This window comes from Oncorhynchus gorbuscha, unplaced genomic scaffold (assembly GCF_021184085.1).
Source record: "Oncorhynchus gorbuscha isolate QuinsamMale2020 ecotype Even-year unplaced genomic scaffold, OgorEven_v1.0 Un_scaffold_19:::fragment_4:::debris, whole genome shotgun sequence".
NCBI lineage: Eukaryota > Metazoa > Chordata > Actinopteri > Salmoniformes > Salmonidae > Oncorhynchus > Oncorhynchus gorbuscha.
This window is the reverse complement of record NW_025744957.1, coordinates 1-23478: the sequence shown is the minus strand read 5'-3', so window position 1 is coordinate 23478 and position 23478 is coordinate 1.

The window sequence follows — 23478 nt, the reverse complement described above, 5'->3', positions numbered from 1 at the left end:
CAGCCACTGCCAGCTAGCCTACTTCAGCAGTACTGTATCATTTTTAATAATTTTAGTCAATAAGATTCTTGCTACGTAAGCTTAACTTTCTGAACATTCGAGACGTGTAGTCCACTTGTCATTCCAATCTCCTTGCATTAGCGTAGCCTCTTCTGTAGCCTGTCAACTATGTGTCTGTCTATCCCTGTTCTCTCCTCTCTGCACAGACCATACAAACGCTCCACACCGCGTGGCCGCTGCCACCCTAATCTGGTGGTCCCAGCGCGCACGACCCACGTGGAGTTCCAGGTCTCCGGTAGCCTCTGGAACTGCCGATCTGCAGCCAACAAGGCAGAGTTAATCTCAGCCTATGCCTCCCTCCAGTCCCTCGACTTCTTGGCACTGACAGAAACATGGATCACCACAGATAACACTGCTACTCCTACTGCTCTCTCTTCGTCCGCCCACGTGTTCTCACACACCCAGAGAGCTTCTGGTCAGCGGGGTGGTGGCATAGGGATCCTTATCTCTTCCATGTGGTCATTCTCTCTTTCTCCCCTTACCCATCTGTCTATCGCCTCCTTTGAATTTCATGCTGTCACAGTTACCAGCCCTTTCAAGCTTAACATCCTTATCATTTATCGCCCTCCAGGTCCCCTCGGAGAGTTCATCAATGAGCTTGATGCCTTGATAAGCTCCTTTCCTGAGGACGGCTCACCTCTCACAGTTCTGGGCGACTTTAACCTCCCCACGTCTACCTTTGACTCATTCCTCTCTGTCTCCTTCTTTCCACTCCTCTCCTCTTTTGACCTCACCCTCTCACCTTCCCCCTACTCACAAGGCAGGCAATACGCTCGACCTCATCTTTACTAGATGCTGTTCTTCCACTAACCTCATTGCAACTCCCCTCCAAGTCTCCGACCACTACCTTGTATCCTTTTCCCTCTCGCTCTCATCCAACACTTCCCACACTGCCCCTACTCGGATGGTATCGCGCCGTCCCAACCTTCGCTCTCTCTCCCCGCTACTCTCTCCTCTTCCATCCTATCATCTCTTCCCTCTGCTCAAACCTTCTCCAACCTATCTCCTGATTCTGCCTCCTCAACCCTCCTCTCCTCCCTTTCTGCATCCTTTGACTCTCTATGTCCCCTATCTTCCAGGCCGGCTCGGTCCTCCCTCCCGCTCCGTGGCTTGACGACTCAATGCGAGCTCACAGAACAGGGCTCCGGAAGGCCGAGCGGAAATGGAGGAAAACTCGCCTCCCTGCGGACCTGGCATCCTTTCACTCCCTCCTCTCTACATTTTCCTCCTCTGTCTCTGCTGCTAAAGCCACTTTCTACCACTCTAAATTCCAAGCATCTGCCTCTAACCCTAGGAAGCTCTTTGCCACATTCTCCTCCCTCCTGAATCCTCCTCCCCCTCCCCCCTCCCTCTCTGCAGATGACTTCGTCAACCATTTTGAAAAGAAGATCGACGACATCCGATCCTCGTTTGCTAAGTCAAACAACACCGCTGGTTCTGCTCACACTGCCCTACCCTGTGCTCTGACCTCTTTCTCCCCTCTCTCTCCAGATGAAATCTCGCGTCTTGTGACGGCCGGCCGCCCAACAACCTGCCCGCTCGACCCTATCCCCTCCTCTCTTCTCCAGACCATTTCCGGAGACCTTCTCCCTTACCTCACCTCGCTCATCAACTTATCCCTGACCGCTGGCTACGTCCCTTCCGTCTTCAAGAGAGCGAGAGTTGCACCCCTTCTGAAAAAACCTACACTCGATCCCTCCGATGTCAACAACTACAGACCAGTATCCCTTCTTTCTTTTCTCTCCAAAACTCTTGAACGTGCCGTCCTTGGTCAGCTCTCCCGCTATCTCTCTCAGAATGACCTTCTTGATCCAAATCAGTCAGGTTTCAAGACTAGTCATTCAACTGAGACTGCTCTTCTCTGTATCACGGAGGCGCTCCGCACCGCTAAAGCTAACTCTCTCTCCTCTGCTCTCATCCTTCTAGACCTATCGGCTGCCTTCGATACTGTGAACCATCAGATCCTCCTCTTCACCCTCTCCGAGTTGGGCATCTCCCGGCGCGGCCCACGCTTGGATTGCGTCCTACCTGACAGGTCGCTCCTACCAGGTGGCGTGGCGAGAATCTGTCTCCTCACCACGCGCTCTCACCACTGGTGTCCCCCAGGGCTCTGTTCTAGGCCCTCTCCTATTCTCGCTATACACCAAGTCACTTGGCTCTGTCATAACCTCACATGGTCTCTCCTATCATTGCTATGCAGACGACACACAATTAATCTTCTCCTTTCCCCCTTCTGATGACCAGGTGGCGAATCACATCTCTGCATGTCTGGCAGACATATCAGTGTGGATGACGGATCACCACCTCAAGCTGAACTTCGGCAAGACGGAGCTGCTCTTCCTCCCGGGGAAGGACTGCCCGTTCCATGATCTCGCCATCACGGTTGACAACTCCATTGTGTCCTCCTCCCAGAGCGCTAAGAACCTTGGCATGATCCTGGACAACAAACTGTCGTTCTCAACTAACATCAAGGCGGTGGCCCGTTCCTGTAGGTTCATGCTCTACAACATCCGCAGAGTACGACCCTGCCTCACACAGGAAGCGGCGCAGGTCCTAATCCAGGCACTTGTCATCTCCCGTCTGGATTACTGCAACTCGCTGTTGGCTGGGCTCCCTGCCTGTGCCATTAAACCCCTACAACTCATCCAGAACGCCGCAGCCCGTCTAGTGTTCAACCTTCCCAAGTTCTCTCACGTCACCCCGCTCCTCCGCTCTCTCCACTGGCTTCCAGTTGAAGCTCGCATCCGCTACAAGACCATGGTGCTTGCCTACGGAGCTGTGAGGGGAACGGCACCTCAGTACCTCCAGGCTCTGATCAGGCCCTACACCCAAATAAGGGCACTGCGTTCATCCACCTCTGGCCTGCTCGCCTCCCTACCACTGAGGAAGTACAGTTCCCGCTCAGCTCAGTCAAAACTGTTCGCTGCTCTGGCTCCCCAATGGTGGAACAAACTCCCTCACGACGCCAGGACAGCGGAGTCAATCACCACCTTCCGGAGACACCTGAAACCCCACCTCTTTAAGGAATACCTAGGATAGGATAAAGTAATCCTTCTCACCCCCTCCCCCCTTAAAATATTTAGATGCACTATTGTAAAGTGGTTGTTCCACTGGATGTCATAAGGTGAATGCACCAATTTGTAAGTCGCTCTGGATAAGAGCGTCTGCTAAATGACTTAAATGTAAATGTAAATGTAAATCTATCTTCAGAGCTCGTACAGTTATGTGACCTTAACTTGGACATGCTTAACACCCCGGCCATCCAACAATCTAAGCTTGATGCTCTCAATCTCACACAAATTATCAATGAACCCACCAGGTACAACCCCAAATCCGTAAACACGGGCACTCTCATAGATATCATCCTAACCAACCTGCCCTAACCAAGATCCCTAAAGACTGGAAAGCTGCCGCGGTCATCCCCCTCTTCAAAGGGGAGACACTCTAGACCCAAACTGCTACAGGCCTATATCTATCCTACCCTGCCTTTCTAAGGTATTCGAAAGCCAAGTTAACAAACAGATCACCGACCATTTCGAATACCACCATACCTTCTTCGTTATGCAATCTGGTTTCCGAGCTGGTCATGGGTGCACCACGCTCAAGGTCCTAAACGATATCATAACCACCATCGATAAAAGACAATACTGTGCAGCCATATTCATCAACCTGGCCAAGGCTTTCGACTCTGTCAATCACCACATCCTTATCGACAGACTCAACAGCCTTGGTTTCTCAAATGACTGCCTCGCCTGGTTCACCAACTACTTCTCTGACAGAGTTCAGTGTGTCAAATCGGAGGGCCTGTTGTCTGGACCTCTGGCACTCTCTATGGGGGTGTCACAGGGTTCAATCCTTGGGTCAACTCTTTTCTCTGTATACATCAATGACGTCGCTCTTGCTGCTGGTGATTCTCTGATCCACCTCTACGCAGACGACACCATTCTGTATACTTCTGGCCCTTCTGTGGACACTGTGTTACCTAACCTCCAGACAAGTTTTCAATGCCATACAACTCCTTCCGTGGCTTCCAACTGCTCTTAAATGCAAGCAAACTAAATGAATGCTCTTCAACCGATCGCTGCCCACACCTACCCACCCTTCCAGCATCACTACTCACTCTCACTACTACTCTGTTCTCAACTAGCCTACCTGGTTAAATAAAGGTTAAATATATATTTTTAAATAAAAATACTTTTATCTTTCATTCTTAGCCTTATTCTTTTTAAACTGCACTGTTGGTTAGGGGCTTGTAAGTAAGCATTTCACTGTTGTATTCGGCGCATGCAAATTAATAACTTCACCATGTTCAAAGGGATATTCAAGTCCATGCAGTTTACTGTTACTTGTTCAGCAAACTTATTTAGTCTTACCATAACAAAGGGTTTGAATACTTATTGACTCAAGACATTTCAGCTTTCGTTTTTTTATACAGTTATTCAATTCCACTTTGACATTATGGGGTATTGTGTGTAGGCCCGTGACAGAAAATCTCAATATAATACATTTTAAATGCAGGCTATAACACAACAACATTTTGAAAAAGTCAAGGTTATAATGTTGAATCAGTCAGCCGCTTTACATTTTAAAAATTGCTATTGACCCCATTTGAGTCAGAATTAATGTCTTTGCGTTGATGAATTTCAGCCAGTCTCGTAAGATATGATCAAATGTACTTGTGGGAAACAAAGGTGTCTTTTTCAATGTTTGCTTAACTTTTGGAAATGTGTCTGCTAACATTTTTGAAGTGGTCAAAGTGCCTGGAATAATTGCATCCATATGGAGCTGAACAGGATGGCATGACTTGCCCTCGTCACTGAGGAACTGGCCTGTCAAAAGGTGGCTAAGGGGGTGAGGAAGAGAGGAATATGAGTTACGAGAGGGAGAGAAAGAAAGAATAGGGATGACACTGTAATGGAGCAAGGTAAAAAGACCCTCAAGTTATGGCCCTGGTCCAAATCCGATAGTTCAGGCATACATGATATGTAGGGTCTGTCTGCCAGTGTTGGGATGGATGGGTGGGAGGCACCTTGACCCTGGAGTTCCTCTCAAACCTGAGATGAGTGGGTCACTGTGTCCATGACCTCAGGTTAATCCTGTTTTCTCTTGAAGGTTTAGATTTGAATTGGAGGCCAGACAAACATAACTGTTATTATATTGATTCTGTCTGTGTACAGTCGTGGCCAAAAGTTTTGAGAATGACACACGTATTAATGTTCACAAAGTCTGCTGCCTCAGTTTGTATGATGGCAATTTGCATATACTCCAGAATGTTATGAAGAGTGGTCAGATGAATTGCAATTAATTGCAAAGTCCCTCTTTCCCAGGCAAATTAACTGAATCCCCAAAAAACATTTCCACTACATTTCAGTCCTGCCACAAAAGGACCATCATGTCAGTGATTCTCTCATTAAAATAGGTGTGAGTGGTGACGAGGACAAGGCTGGAGATCACTCTGTCATGCTGATTGAGTTCGAATAACAGACTGGAAGCTTCAAAAGGAGGGTGGTGCTTGGAATCATTGTTCTTCCTCTGTCAACCATGGTTACCTGCAAGGAAACACGTGCCGTCATCATTGCTTTGCACAAAAAGGGCTTCACAGGCAAAGATATTGCTGCCAGTAAGATTGCACCTAAATCAACCATTTATCGGATAATAAAGAACTTCAATGAGAGTAGCTCAATTGTTGTGAAGAAGGCTTCAGGGTGCCGTCTCCTTAAGTTGATTCAGCTGTGGGATCGGGGCACCACCAGTACAGAGCTTGCTCAGGAATGGCAGCAGGCAGGTGTGAGTGCATCTACATGAACAGTGAGGCGAAGACTTTTGGAGGATGGACTGGTGTCAAGTTGGGCAGCAAAGAAGCCACTTCTCTACAGGAAAAACATCAGGGACAGACTGATATTCTGCAAAAGGTACAGGGATTGGACTGCTGAGGACTGGGGTAAAGTCATTTTCTCTGAAGCCCCTTTCCGATTGTTTGGGGCATCCGAAAAAAGCAAGGTGAGCGCTACCATCAGTCCTGTGTCATGCCAACAGTAAAGCATCCCGAGACCATTCATGTGTGGGGTCTGATGAATAATGCCTTTTCCAGCATGATGGAGCACCTTGCCATAAGGCAAAAGTGATAACTAAGTGGCTCGGGGAACAAAACATCAATCTTTTGGGTCCATGGCCAGGAAACTCCCCAGACCTTAATCCCATTGAGAACTTGTGGTCAATCCTCAAGAGGCGGGTGGACAAACAAAAACCCACAAATTCTGACAAACTCCAAGCATTGATTATGAAAGAATGAGCTGCCATCAGTCAGGATGTGGCCCAGAAGTTAATTGACAGCATGCCAAGGTGGATTGCAGAGTTCTTGAAAAATAAGGGTCAACACTGCAAATATTGACTGTTTGCATCAACTTCATGTAATTGTCAATAAAAGCCTTTGACACTTATGAAATGCTTGTAATTATACTTCAGTATTCCATAGTAACATCTGACAAAAATATCTAAAGACACTGAAGCAGCAAACTTTGTGTACACTAGGTAAGGACCATTTGACAATTACTTCCATCTGATCGACCTTTCGCTAAGCACATATTACATTGCAGACAAGAGGCACTAAATGACTCCAAGTGCATTCACCGTGTTCAGTATGTGCTTTCTGTGTTTTCGTCTTTGTGTGAATTATATCATGGTCTGTAGTATATCCTTCCTCTCTTCTTCCCCCTCTTTGTTTCTCTCTGTCCTGATCCCATCTTCTCATCTTCCCTCTGGCTAAGTGGACCAGTAAGAGCTGAATATGGGAGTCAGTTCAGTCATAACCAGACTGTTAATCTGTCTGTGTGCTGGGGAGTTCCCAGACAGCAGTCCATGTAAGCCAGCTCACTGCTCTCACTGCTCATTATGACTTTATGGCCAATGACACATTCTGTCAATGCAGGGTCTGTCTGCAGACCTCACATCCACAAGCACAGATTGTCAGTGACAGCATCCCCACAGCCCCTGCATCCCTGCCGTACCATCCCAGCCTCCACTCACCGCTATTGTATTGACTGGCTCCATAAATCAAACAGCGGATAAAGTCCGACTACATTTGTTTAAATTGCCACTTAACTCAGTTTGTTGCACACCTGAGTCTCTCACGAGATTGTTTGGGCTGCTGGGAAAAAGTATGTTAACAAAGCTGGAGCCTGAGTCTCTGTCTGTGGTAATAACCAGTGGGGATGGTATCCCCATTATAAAGCAATAAATCTGAGGCAGAACATCGTCAGTAGGTTTAGAGATTGCCTGTGGTGAGTCTCCTGTGTTGCTACAGCATGGCTCCTCCTGCCAAAAGAAGGAGGCATCCCTGAGCACTTACAGGACCGTGCAGTCATGGTCACTGGTTTCTCCTCACTTGTCTTTATCGGAAAAGGTAGTCTTATGAAAACCATTTTGAAAAAGGGCTTGCTTGTAAGGATGACCCATGGAGAGTTGGTCAGCTCCAGCCCCCAAACAGCACCAGACAGGCCACTTCCTCCTCAATGCCATAAGAGACCAACATGGACATCTGACACCAGCAGATCCCATCTTTACCAATTAACTCCTTTTAACTCTCTGATCACAGACAAGCCTATCAAGAGGTTATCATCACTTTAAACTACAATGACTGTAAGCAGTAGTTTTTGTGAGATACACAGATCATCAACTCTAAATGTGTGTGTTTTGTTGAAAAACTGCTGTCTGCTGTTTTAGTTGCTGATGGGGTTTTAATGGAGTTCTCCAGCAGTGATCTTAGGGTGTGTTGTAGATAGAACCAGGCAGTGTTTATGTAAGGCCCAGATTAGCTCTTCCATCCCCTCTTGTTGTGAGACTGGAGGGTAATCCCATCACTGGGGGCCTGGTTCTCATTTCCCCTTCCACCATGATTCCCCCTCCCTCCCTCACCTTCTGACACAGCCTTTTTGATGCCTATCTCTGGCGGGATATTTTGTAATCTTTATCTAAAACAGTAATGGGGCTGTAGTTAAAGAGCTCAACTGGGGCTGTGCCAGGACATTCCCAGTGCTCCTCATTGCCCATGTGCTCTGCCAGGTATCCATCCACCCCTGGTGTTGCTTTGTGAACTCTGTCTTTTCAATGTATTTCACCTGTGTTTTATGGCTTTGAGACATTTTCTATTGCTATTCCTATGTTGAGTGATTGTATACGTGGAAGCTTAAACAGTCAAAATGTATGATTACATTTCAAGGTGAACAAGGATTTTCCCCTCAAGGTAAGTAGAAGTGAATGATAACTGTCATAAAACCCAGATCTACATATGTTCAGTCCCCATTGTTGTTTTTCAGATCAATGTGTTTAATGGTTTTGGCGAACAGACTTCCCAAGACTGGATCGTGTTAGGTTGCATTGGCTCATGTCGAACCATACATTTCTCTGTAGTTTAGGCACATGTACAGCCACATACATTTGGGTGTATGAGTTAAAATGAAGAGACGTGTTTGTCTGGTATTGTGGTTTCAGTGGAGACTTGTTTGTAGTTCATTAATTCACTCCAGATGGAACATGGGTAACTCACACACCCTTTCACCTTTGCCTGCGAGATCTGGCATGAAAACTCTGTTTCTGTTTGTCCTCTAGTGTATTGATTATGATGCTGATTATTTCCATATCACACATCATGGCTATTTTAACATCTGAGAACATTCTCCTCTATTCACATAAATTACACATCTCTGGCATTTTGCAACTTACTGATGGATAAGAGCAGGGAAAACATACACAGACATTAGCCCTACCTAAGGAAAAACATACATTAGCATACTATTATTAATAACTCTGTATATATACGGTTCATGCGCACAAACAGTGGTTTGATTGCAAGAACCATGTTTGTATTTTTCTGTCATAAAGGCAAGAATCTAAAATATAAAAGATATTTTGATTTGTAAAAAACAAAATGGGGTTTTTACATGAATCGCTCTGTGTTATTTCATAGTTTTGATGTCTTCGCTATTATGCTACAATGTAGAAAATAGTAAAAATAAAGAAAAACCCTTGAATGGGTAGGTGTCCAAACTTTTTGACTGGTACTGTACACATACATACATACATACATACATACATACATACATACATACATACATACATACATACATACATACATACATACATACATACATACATACATACATACATACATACATACATACATACATACATACATACATACATACATACATACATACATACATACATACATACATACATACATACATACATACATACAGTACCAGTCACAGTCACATTTTTGGACATTCAAGGGTTTTTCTATATTTTTTATCTATTTTCTACATTGTATAATAATAGTGGATTAAATCAACATGCGTACGCATACGTGTGAGAGGTCTAGTTAGACTGGAGAGGATAAATTGTTTCTTTATGTCTCTGTCAGCTGTGCATCCAACTGCATCCAACTTCCAATAGATATCAGCTTTGGTACTGTAATTGGTAATCTAAACGGAATGGCATGACACATTGCGACACGGAATGTGAAAACAAAACAGACAGACAGACGGATAGACAGTTTCGAGCCCAGGGGAATGCAGAACAGGAAATGGTAGAGGACAGCTGAATGGGACAGGTAGGCACACTGGCCATAAGAGAGGGATCCAGCTCACTTCCCTACAGGTTAAGGGTTCATGTTTAGGTTCGGAGTGGGACTTACACTCATCACTCACACTATCCCCTATGGCTCCACTGGTCTTTTGAGCCTGAGACAACAAGCACACCCTGTAGGAGTTATCTGGGCCCTGGATGACTAACAGTAGCTGAGCAAGAGCTACTGTACCATGGCCAGCTGTAACAGGAGGTCTTGGGGCAGGTATTTCGGGATACGGTTAGTCCCGCTTAGAGGAGTATGGTGTTCATCCAGACAGTCTTTGGCTCACCTGTTTTTCCAGAAACTTCTGCAGGCTCATTGTGATAGCTGTCTGATCAAATCGTCTCCCTGGTGTTATTTTCTTGGGCTTGTAGTGTGGGAAACATGAGAATTGTGGATGTTGTGTGGATGATGAGGACATAAAAGAAGCAACTGCCCACTGTAGGAAACTACTGTATACCGATGTGGAAAGGAGGACACAATTACTTATTGTGGTTTGACTTCAAGTTCCATTTTCCATCAAAGTGGGGAGAGTGGACTTGGAGTGAAGAATGACTGCTAAAAGTATCCTGTGACACATTTTTACTTTAGCATATGTATCCTCAACTAGGGTTCAGATATGTTTTGTGCAATGCTTTCCCAAAACTCCAAGCACATCTGTCCACAGCTACTCTTTACTGGAATCACTTTGACTCCTTGAGCCACCTTGCATGAGTGTGTTGGAGAATTGACAGTCCACCAGGAAGTGTCCCTACACTTGACCCACTGTGTGCCTACACTTGACCCACTGTGACACTGTAAATCTGCCAGAACTAAGGAGACTGAGAAGACCCAGGTTCAACTCTACTTGACTGCTGAGGGAGGGGTGAAAGCGAGGTGGGGGCTGGCCACTCCTATTCTTCTGGCAAGCTCCATTTAGCATTCAGCCACATGCCAGCTGATTGCAGAGCTCTAACTAAGCCAGCAGTTTAATCAAGCCACATTCCTCAAACTCAAGTAATACTGTAATTCCAGAATCTGCCATCATTTTGCCACATGTCCTTTATAAGCAACTGTTTGGAATGGGATACTTCGGAAGACAGCTGGCATACCCGTCTGTCGAGTAAGTCAACACTGTGAATACTTTGCAGTGACCTTTCTATGTCTATATGTCTATGTTTCTATGTCTTTTCTATGGCTCATTTAATTATGGAGCTTTAAAAAAGATCTAAATACATGACTCACGCCTAGACTGTTTTAATCAGATAGCACACGCAGCCTTATCAACAGTCCATCTATCTTATTCTTAAACACTAAGCACTCTTATTAAAGATTTGTGTGAGTACCGTACGTATAGTGCGTAGGTTGTGAACCTTATAAGGACCGTAAGTGAGAACATATGCCCCATGTTCCTGCGCAGTACCATGAGGTCTGAATTACATGAGGCATGGAATCATTCATTCCTTTGAGCATTTAAAATTTGACATACTTTTGAGCGTTCGAGCTGAGAAATGTGTCAAACGCTCCGAGCAGGTAGGTCACCCCTCACCAGGATAAAGTCTGCCAGATCCACCCACCTCAGTTTCCATCTCTGACTCTTGACTCAGTCAGATGATACCACCACTCTATGCTAACTGGTGGTGCATAATGCAGTAATATAGTAGATCAAGAACAATGGGGCCCAATTTAGACTTTTGACATTTGTGACCAACCGTCTTGATTCGGTCTTATGTAGCAAAATTTGAAATTGTGTTTTTACATTGGATAAAAGCAGAGACACAGAGATACAAAATGGTATATCATACACTGCATTTGAGGAACAATGTTGAAGTAATTCTGCTTTGAAAGTTGATAAACGTGTAACCTCACTTTTGATAAAATGGCTTTTGAATAATTTTGTACCTACTGGAGAGCTCTCCTTTGTCTACATCCATTCAGCATTGTTCACACCCTCTTAAGCTTTAGCCCCCACCCAAACTCTGACCATTTTACTCACCCTAGCAGAGCTGGTTAGACTGTTTTCATGTTATCCAGAGCGTTGGTGACTGTAATTGTGCTGCTGGCAACAATTGAATTATGCTTTTTTGCTGACGTTTACTGATGCCGGCCATATTCAACAGGTGTTGACTGTTCATAAATTCATCAGTTATTCTGTGCTCTGGCACACTGACGAGAGTGCTCTGAAATCGGAGTAAATATAGCTAGCTAGCTAAACAATGAACCATAATCCGATTAATGACGTTACTACCCTAAATACTTTATGTAAAAATTAGAAATGTGTAATATCTGAGAATGTAGCTAGCTAGACTATCTTATCTGTGGTCTGAAATCGGAAGAGAAAGCCAGAGTGAATTCTCCAGCTAACGTTATGTCTATCAACATTTGTTGCAGTGACATTCTATTGAAATGGACACTTGCATAGTGGAGTATTTTGGTCAGACATGTAGCTAGCTAGCTAAACAATGAACCATAATCCCAACTCATGACATTACTACCCTGCATGAATCTGCAGGTAGCTAAACAACCAAGTTCAATGTTAGCTAGCTAACATTAGGCTATAACTAGTCAAGTAAATGTCTCTGAGATGCGACTAATAAGATCATACACGTAACATTAGCTAGTGAGCCAGCCAGCTAATGTTAGCTAGCAGTACACTTTAACTTGAAATGAAAAGACTATGTCAAAATTAAAAACGTGTAATGCCAGAAAATATTGGTAGCTAGACTATCTCACCCATTATTTGAAATTGGAGTAGAAAGCCAGGGACGAATTTACCAGCTAACTGTCTATCAACAGTTGGTGCAGTGACATTCTATTGAAATGGATACTTCGCATAGTGGAGAGTTTTGTGAAGCTAGCTAGCTACCTTGATTTAACCAGGTAGGCAAGTTGAGAACAAGTTCTCATTTACAATTGCGATCTGGCCAAGATAAAGCAAAGCAGGTCGACACATACAACAACACAGAGTTACACATGGAGTAAAACAAACATACAGTCAATAATATTGTAGAAAAATAAGTATATTTACAATGTGAACAAATGAGGTGAGATAAGGGAGGTAAAGGCAAAAAAGGCCAAGTTGGCGAAGTAAATACAATATAGGAAGTAAAACACTGGAATGGTAGATTTGCAGTGGAAGAATGTGCAAAGTAGAAATATAAATAATGGGGTGCAAAGGAGCTAAATAAATAAATACAGTAGAGGAAGAGGTAGTTTTTTGGGCTAAATTATAGATGGGCTATGTACAGGTGCAGTAATCTGTGAGCTGCTCTGACAGCTGGTGCTTAAAGCTAGTGTTGTGACGTTGTATTAGTTAATGTGACAACTGTTGCTCACCGAATGATTACAAGCTTCTAATGACGTGATTAACTGAATCAAACAATTATTAACTCATTAACCTGAGGCACCATGGGAAAACTTGTTTTTATTGAGTGTCATGTATTGTCATATATTGTCATGTCTTGTCCCTGTGCTTTCTCTTCTCTTCGTTTCCCCCTGCTGGTCGTATTAGGTTTCTTTCTCTCTCTCTATCCCTCTCTCTCTCTATCGTTCCGTTCCTGCTCCCAGCTGTTCCTCATTCTCCTAACGACCTCGTTTACTCTCTCACACCTGTCCCCTATTTTGCCCTCTGATTAGGTCTCTATTTCTCTCTCGGTTTCTGCCTCTGTCCTTGTCTGATTCTTGTTTGCTGTACCCTTGTTCCGTCCTGTCGTGTTTTGCCTTTTCATCAGATGCTGCGTGTGAGCAGGTGTCTCTGTCCGCTACGGCCCGCGCCTACCCGAAGGACCTGCAGTCTGTTGCCGCTTGTCCTGCAATTCTCCTCAACAACTAGAGGATTTATGTTTTCCCTGTTTGGACATCTCCTGTAAAGGATTGAGGATTATGTTTTCCCTGTTTGGACTTTAATAAACTCAGTTTCTGTTAAGTCGCTTTTGGGTCCTCACTTACCTGCATAACATTGAGTTTCTATTTCCCAAATTAACTCAAAGAATATCAGAATATGTAACGGCCATTGTTGGTGGAAGAAGGTGAGGACCAAGGTGCCGCGTGGTATGTGTCCATATTTATTTAAAATGAACACGGAAATAACAAAAATAACAAAGAGAAACGACCGAAAACAGTTCTGGCTGGTGCAGAAACACAACAGAAAACAGAGAATAATCACCCACGAAACACAATAGAAAACAGGCTCCCTAAATATGGTTCTCAGTCAGGGACAATGATTGACAGCTGCCTCTGATTGAGAACCATACCAGGCCAAACACAGAAATAGCAAAAAATAGAAAAACTAACATAGACAACCCACCCAACTCACGCCCTGACCATACTAAAACAAAGACACAACAAAAGAACTAAGGTCAGAACGTGACAGAATATCAATTTTACAACAGCCGCTAATTAACCAGTTTCCTCTATCAGTCTCATAATCTGAACATTGTATAGCCCTTGAATCTGCACGGACCCGGGTCCCACTGATGAATTCGCACCACACCAATCTTAGTTGAATATTTATTTATTTACTAAAAAGCTAAAATGATGATAAAAGATACACATAGACAAAACACATTATAGGCTATTGATTAGAACTTAGTATAACGGGCCAACACGCTATGGCGCATGTTACCCACAATGGGAATTTCAAAGTACACAAGAAATATACATTTGGGTGAATTTGTCAGCTATGCTATTTTAACCCTAGCCTTGCCTCAAACTGCCGCTCTTATGGGTCAGAAGACAATGATGTAATTACGTGGTGATGATCTCCGGGGATTCTCTGCGTGGACCGTTCCGCTGTTCGATGACGCACTTCTCCTGCGCACCTCCCTGCTCGTCCTCCCTGTGTCAGTGTCCTTTTTGGCTTAGGAGTCTGTTCCCTCGCCCCTTTCTCTGGAAGGGGTCTTCTGAGGACAGACAGCTCTGTAGCTCAGAGCTCACAGCATAGGAATGAAACCCTTTAGATACCACGATTCGATTTGAGATGGAGGCTAGGCGGTTCGACTTGAATTCACCCGCTTAGACACAGCTACTCATCCGTAGCTTGGGTAGAAAAGGATTTCTTTGTCCTCAAACTTGCGTTGCGTTCTGGGTTGGTTGACTTTTTCAGACCCTGCTGCAGCTGGGGTCACGTAGTCCTGTTGTAAATTATATACTCACAGGTTTTATACCCTTGGGTCAGAAGTGAGCAAGAAGGGCAATTCTCTGGGCGTACCAAGTTAATGAGGCAAGGGTTAGGTTTTTCTCAAATCCCATTTTAGACAACTAACTTAACATTTCATCTTCCCCAAAATATTTTCTTTGATTTGGATATTTTCCATGCAACGTACAATGTATAAACATCAAACATATACTAGGAAAACCCTTCACATTACAATGTTTTCGTAATAACTTCATCTATTAACCTTTAATAACAGAACAAAAATGACATACATTTTCATAGTCCATCTATCGTCATGACCACCATTGTGGCTGATGGAAACCATTGTTCCAAAGTCCCTTTATTTCATGTTTAATGTTCTGAGGCTGGTTCTCCATAGTAGCGGGACAAAGGAATTTGTCTGTGGCCTGAGATTTACCAGAGCCGTGAGGGGCCATAAAACCTCCCGCATCATCAGATGCCTAGATCTCTCCTCCTCTGTTGAGGTTGAGAGATAATCTGTAGGGTTGTGGTCTCCTGTAACCTGACCTGATCAAGACAATCATGACACTAGTGAGGGATAAGTGTTTTGAGTTTCAGAGATTTTTGTAGTTTGTTCTTGTCATTGGCAGCAGAGAACTGGAAGGAGAGGCGGCCAAAAGAGAAATTGGCTTTGGGGGTGACCAGAGAGATATACCTGCTGGAATCTGTGAGCTGCTCTGACAGCTGGTGCTTAAAGCTAGTGAGGGAGATAAGTGTTTCCAGTTTCAGAGATAGATTTTTGTAGTTTGTTCTAGTCTTTGGCAGCAGAGAACTGGAAGGAGATGCGGCCAAAGGAGGAATTGGCTTTGGGTGTGACCAGAGAGATATACCTGCTGGAGCGCGTGCTACAGGTGGGAGGACTTTACCTAGCAGGGTCTTGTAGATGACCTGGAGCCAGTGGGTTTGGTGACTAATATGAAGCGAGGGACAGCCAACGAGAGCGTACAGGTCGCAGTGGTGGGTAGTATATGGGGCTTTGGTGACAAAACGGATGGCATTGTGATAGACTGCATCCAATTTATTGAGTAGGGTATTGGATGCTATCTTGTAAATGACATCGCCGAAGTCGAGGATCGGTAAGATGGTCAGTTTAACGAGGGTATGTTTGGCAGCATGAGTGAAGGATGCTTTGTTGCGAAATAGGAAGCCAATTCTAGATTTTACATTGGATTGGAGATTTTTAATGTGAGTCTGGAAGGAGAGTTTACAGTCTAACCAGACACCTAGGTATTTGTATTTGTCCACATATTCTAAGTCAGAACCGTCCAGAGTAGTGATGCTGGATGGGCGGGCAGGTGCAGGCAGCGATCGGTTGAAGAGCATGCATTTAGTTTTACTTGTATTTAAGAGCAGCTTGTCTAGAGGTTAGTTAACACAGTGTCCAAAGAAGGGCCAGAAGTATACAGAATGGTGTCGTCTGCGTAGAGTTGGATCAAATATGTAATGTTAGCTAGCGAGCCAGCCAGTTAACATTAGCTAGCTAACAGTACACTTTAACTTGAAATGAAACCACTTTCTGTCAAAATTAGAAATGTCTACCCATCCCGTCACTAGTGCATAATGGGACAAGGACATCCCTCCCCGCCAAACCCAGACGATTACTTATGCACCGCCCTATGGGTCTCCCGGTTGCAGCCGGCTGCAACAGAGCCTGCACTTGAACCCAGAATCTCTAGTGGAACAGCTAGCACTGCAGTGCAGTGCCTTAGACCAGTGCGCCACTCGGGAGGCCCAGTGACAATTATACATGTATGTGGGTATAACTAATGGTGGCTACCGATAGTGGCTAATATTTAACACAGTACAACATGTAAAAAATACTGTGAAAGTACGAGCATATAATTCAAACATTCTAGCAATCCCAAATCAACTCTGTAGGTTTCGCACTATACTGTCATTAGCACATGGCTACAGGTTGGGTCTCCAAATTTCATCCCAAGTTATAAGGCCAGCATTTCATAAGGAGATATGCTGATATGTTTCAATTTGCTGCCACATGACTGGTTTCACATTTGTCTTCAGCGATCATAAGGCCATTTATATTTACAATCCCCTTATCCAAACGGCGTACTCATCTTTTCAGTCTCTTGACAACAAGGTTGATGAAATCCGAGCAAGGGTAGCATTCCAGAGGGACATTAGAGACTGTAACGTTCTTTGCTTCACGGAAACATGGCTCACTCGAGAGACGCTAACGGAATCGGTGCAGCCAGCTGGTTTCTCCACGCATCGCGCCGACAGAAACAAACATCTTTCTGGTAAGAAGAGAAGGCGGGGGCGTATGCCTTATGGTTAACGAGATGTTGTGTGGTCACAACAACATACAGGAACTCAAGTCCTTCTGTTCACCTGATTTAGAATTCCTCACAATCAAATGTCGACCGCATTATCTACCAAGGGAATTCTCTTCCATTATAATCACAGCCGTATATATTCCCCCCCAAGCAGACACACCGATGGCTCCAAATGAACTTTATTTGACTCATTGCAAACTGGAAACCACATATCCTGAGGCTGCATTCATTGTAGCTGGGCATTTTAACAAGGCTAATATGAAAATAAGACTCCCTAAATTGTATCAGCATATCGATTGCGCAACCAGGGCTGGTAAAACCGTGGATCATTGATATTCTAACTTCCGCGACGCATATAAGGCCCTCCCCCGCCCTCCTTTCGGAAAAGCTGACCACGACTCCATTTTGTTGCTCCCTGCCTACAGACAGAAGCTAAAACAAGAAGCTCCCGCGCTGAGGTCTGTTCAACGCTGGTCCGATCAATCTGATTCCACGCTCCAAGACTGCTTCCATCATGGGATATGTTCCGCATTGCGGCGAACAACAACATTGACGAATACGCTGATTTGATGTGCAAGTTCATTAGAACGTGCATTGAAGATGTCGTTCTCATAGCAACAATTAAAACATTCCCAAACCAGAAACCGTGGATTGATGGCAGCATTCGCGTGAAACTGAAAGCGCGAACCACTGCTTTTAATCAGGGCAAGGTGACCGGAAACATGACCGAATACAAACAGTGTAACTATTCCCTCCGCAAGGCAATCAAACAAGCTAAGCGTCAGTATAGAGACAAAGTAGAGTCGCAATTCAACGGCTCAGACACAAGAGGTATGTAGCAGGGTCTACAGTCAATCACGGATTACAAAAAGAAAACCAGCCCAGTCACGGACCAGGATGTCTTGCTCCCAGGCAGACTAAATAACTTTTTTGCCCGCTTTGAAGACAATACAGTGCCACTGACACGGCCCGCTACCAAAACATGCGGACTCTCCTTCACTGCAGCTGAGGTGAGTAAAACATTTAAACGTGTTAACGCTCGCAAGGCTGCAGGCCCAGACGGCATCCCCAGCCGCGCCCTCAGAGCATGCACAGACCAGCTGGCTGGTGTGTTTACAGACATATTCAATCAATCACTATCCCAGTCTGCTGTTCCCACATGCTTCAAGAGGGCCACCATTGTTCCTGTTCCCAAGAAAGCTAAGGTAACTGAGCTAAACGACTACCGCTACGTAGCACTCACTTCCGTCATCATGAAGTGTTTTGAGAGACTAGTCAAGGACCATATCACCTCCACCCTACCTGACACCCTAGACCCACTCCAATTTGCTTACCGCCGAAATAGGTCCACAGACGATGCAATCTCAACCACACGGCACACTGCCCTAACCCATCTGGACAAGAGGAATACCTATGTGAGAATGCTGTTCATCGACTATAGCTCAGCATTTAACACCATAGTACCCTTCAAACTCGTCATCAAGCTCGAGACCTTGGGTCTTGACCACGCCCTGTGCAATTGGGTACTGGACTTCCTGACGGGCCGCCCCCAGGTGGTGATTGTAGGTAACAACATCTCCACCCCGCTGATCCTCAACACTGGGGCCCCACAAGGGTGCGTTCTGAGCCCTCTCCTGTACTCCCTGTTCACCCACAACTGCGTGGCCACGCACGCCTCCAACTCAATCATCAAGTTTGCGGACGACACTACAGTGGTAGGCTTGATTACCAACAACGACGAGACGGCCTACAGGGAGTAGCTGAGGGCCCTCGGAGTGTGGTGTCAGGAAAATAACCTCACATTCATCGCCAACAGAACTTAGGAGATGATTGTGGACTTCAGGAAACAGCAGAGGGAGCACCCCCCTATCCACATCGATGGGACAGTAGTGGAGAGGGTAGTAAGTTTTAAGTTCCTCGGCGTACACATCACAGACAAACTGAATTGGTTCACCCACACAGACAGCATCGTGAAGAAGGCGCAGCAGCGCCTCTTCAACCTCAGGAGGCTGAAGAAATTTGGCTTGTCACCAAAAACACTCACAAACTTCTACAGATGCACAATCGAGAGCATCCTGTCGGGCTGTATCAACGCCTGGTACGGCAACTACTCCGCCCACAACCGTAAGGCTCTTCAGAGGGTAGTGAGGTCTGCACAACGCATCACCAGGGGCAAACTACCTGCCCTCCAGGACACCTACACCACCCGATGTCACAGGAAGGCCATAAAGATCATCAAGGACAACAACCACCCGAGCCACTGCCTGTTCACCCCGCTATCATCCAGAAGGCGAGGTCAGTACAGGTGCATCAAAGCTGGGACCGAGAGACTGAAAAACAGCTTCTATCTCAAGGCCATCAGACTGTTAAACAGCCACCACTAACATTGAGTGGCTGCTGCCAACACACTGACTCTACTCCAGCCACTTTAATAATGGGAATTGATGGAAATTGATGTTAAATATATCACTAGCCACTTTAAACAATGCTACTTAATATAATATTTACATACCCTACATTATTAATCTCATATGTATATGTACATACTGTACTCGATACCATCTACTGCATCTTGCCTATGCCGTTCTGCACCATCACTCATTCATATATCTTTATGTACATATTCTTTATCCCTTTACACTTGTGTGTATAAGGTAGTAGTTTTGGAATTGTTAGGTTAGATTACTCGTTGGTTATTACTGCATTGTCGGAACTAGAAGCACAAGCATTTCGCTACACTCGCATTAAACATCTGCTAACCATCTGTATGTGACAAATAAATTTGATTTGATTGTAAATCATGGATAAGAGTGTTTTTTCTATCGGACAAAAATAAAGTAAATGTTGTTCCACTTGAAACTGACAGGTTACTCAACCTTATTCAAAATTTCACTGCTCATAAAAGTGGTGGAATTGTGAGGGAATTGTGAGGGAATTAAGTCAAGGTCAGAATACCACATATATGGGCCTCCTGAGTGGCGCAGCGGCCGTGATTGCGAGTCCCATAGGGTGGCGCACAATGGGCCCAGTGTTGTCCAGGATAGGAAGGGTTTGGCCAGGGGGGCTTTACTTGGCTCATTGTGCTCTAGTGACTGCTTGTGGCGGGCTGGGTGTCTGCAGGCTGACCTCGGTCATCAGGTGTTTCCTCTGACACATTGATGTGTCTGGCTTCCGGGTTAAGTAGCGGGGTTTGGGGAGTCATATTTTGGAGGACGTATGACTCGACCATCACCTCCTGAGCTCGTTGGGGAGTTGCAGCGATGAGACAAGATCGAAACGGGGGTTCATTATTATTAATTGTAAACACACCACCACACCTTTTTAAATATATATTTTTTTATCTCCACCCCAACCTAATAGCGGGTGAATAGCATGCTATTCTCATGCTTAAATTCAAGGTCAGCCCCATATTTCATGGATTGAACATGAATATGGCAACTTTCAGGATGAAAAAAAGCACTATATTTTTGATTCATCAATAGATTTTGTGCATAAAGGGTCTCCAAACCAATTTTTTTATGATTCATACAGCATATACTTTACTAACCCCTAAATGTGCCTAAATAATCAACAAAATCTGAGTATTTTTTAATCTACCAGTTAGTGCTGAAATGGAGACAAAAGGCAAAAAAGCACCAGTCAAAAGTTTGGACACACTTACTCATTCAAGGGTTTTTCTTTATATGTACTATTTTCTACTTTGTGGAATAATAGTGAAGACATCAAGGAGAAGGGTGTCTACTTTGAAGAATCTCAAACATAAAACGTTATTTGGATTTGTTTAACACTTTTTTGGCTACTACATGATTCCGTATGCGTTACTTCATAGTTTTGATGTCTTCAATATTATTCTACAATGTAGAAAATAGTAAAAATAAAGAAAACCCTTGAATGAGAAGGTGTCCAAACTTTTGACAGGTACTGTATTTAGATGGCTTTCCTTTATTGATCCTTATATTCTGAACCCGTTCTCTCTATTTATTCTAGAGAGTCTGCTGACAAGATTATCATTAAAAGTTCCCTGTATCTTTTTAAAAGCATTTTATTTAACTAGGCAAGTCAGTTAAGTACAATTTCTTATTTTCAATGACAGCCTAGGAACTGTGGGTTAACTGCCTTGTTCAGGGGATTTGTTCTTGCAACCTTTTAATTACTAGTCCAAAGCTCTAACCACTAGGCTACCTGCTGTCCCTGCTACCTGACATATTTAAAGGGATGTCTTAAGATAAATGTACAGTGCCTTGCAAAAGTATTCGGCCCCCTTGAACTTTGCGACCTTTTGCCACATTTCAGGCTTCAAACATAAAGATATAAAACTGTATTTTTTGTGAAGAATCAACAACAAGTGGGACACAATCATGAAGTGGAACAACATTTATTGGATATTTCAAACTTTTGTAACATTTAAAAAACGGAAAAATTGGGCGTGCAAAATTTTTCAACCCCTTTACTTTCAGTGCAGCACACTCTCTCCAGAAGTTCAGTGAGGATCTCTGAATGATCCAATGTTGACCTAAATGACTAATGATGATAAATACAATCCACCTGTATGTAATCAAGTCTCCGTATAAATGCACCTGCACTGTGATAGTCTCAGAGGTCCGTTAAAAGCGCAGAGAGCATCATGAAGAACAAGGAACACACCAGGCAGGTCCGAGATACTGTTGTGAAGAATTTTATAGCCGGATTTGGATACAAAAAGATTTCCCAAGCTTTAAACATCCCAAGGAGCACTGTGCAAGCAATAATATTGAAATGGAAGGAGTATCAGACCACTGCAAATCTACCAAGACCTGGCCGTCCCTCTAAACTTTCAGCTCATACAAGGAAAAGACTGATCAGAGATGCAGCCAAGAGGCCCATGATCACTCTGGATGAACTGCAAAGATCTACAGCTGAGGTGGGAGACTCTGTCCATAGGACAACAATCAGTCGTATATTGCACAAATCTGGTCTTTATGGAAGAGTGGCAAGAAGAAAGCCATTTCTTAAAGATATCCATAAAAAGTGTTGTTTAACGTTTGCCACAAGCCACCTGGGAGACACACCAAACATGTGGAAGAAGGTGCTCTGGTCAGATGAAACCAAAATTGAACTTTTTGGCAACAATGCAAAACGTTATGTTTGGCGTAAAAGCAACACAGCTCATCACCCTGAACACACCATCCCCACTGTCAAACATGGTGGTGGCAGCATCATGGTTTGGGCCTGCTTTTCTTCAGCAGGGACAGGGAAGATGGTTAAAATTGATGGGAAGATGGATGGAGCCAAATACAGGACCATTCTGGAAAACCTGATGGAGTCTGCAAAAGACCTGAGACTGGGACAGAGATTTGTCTTCCAACAAGACGATGATCCAAAACATAAAGCAAAATATACTATGGAATGGTTCAAAAATAGACATATCCAGGTGTTAGAATGGCCAAGTCAAAGTCCAGACCTGAATCCAATCGAGAATCTGTGGAAAGAACTGAAAACTGCTGTTCACAAATACTCTCCATTCAACCTCACTGAGCTCGAGCTGTTTTGCAAAAAGGAATGGGAAAAAATGTCAGTCTCTCGATGTGCAAAGCTGATAGAGACATACCCCAAGCGACTTACAGCTGTAATCGCAGCAAAAGGTGGCGCTACAAAGTATTAACTTAAGGGGGCTGAATAATTTTGCACACCCAATTTTTCAGTTTTTGATTTGTTAAAAAAGTTTGAAATATCCAATAAATGTTGTTCCACTTCATGATTGTGTCCCACTTGTTGTTGATTCTTCACAAAATAAATACAGTTTTATATCTTTATGTTTGAAGCCTGAAATGTGGCAAAAGGTCGCAAAGTTCAAGGGGGCCGAATACTTTCGCAAGGCACTGTAAATGTTGTAGACAAAACCATTTGTTTAGTCTGGGAGATTATTATTATTATTCTTATTATAATTAGCCCAGCTTTATCGATGAGGGAGACGGGGTTCATGCTGGTGTTTTTATGCCCTGAACTGCAAAGCAACATCTCCAGAAACCTCTTCCTACACAACTATGTGTCTGTGTGTTTGTTCCATGAGTGTGGTGAGTTTTGAGGGTATTGAAATGCACTTTTCACCCTGACAATGCTTAATAAGTACTCATCTGTTCCTCTATTCATGTCGGTGTGTGTGTGAGTATGGGCATATGTGTGATGTGTGCATGCGTGTGGTGTCTACATTTTAAATCGTCAACTGTCCTTATTGTCTGATTACTGCCTCTTGCAAAGCAGTGAAGTTGCTGGCAATGATTTCCAATGGGTCCTCCAACCCCAGATATCCATCTGGAAAAAGTATTCACCTCTCTGGGTCTGCATACTTCATTGTCTTCAGG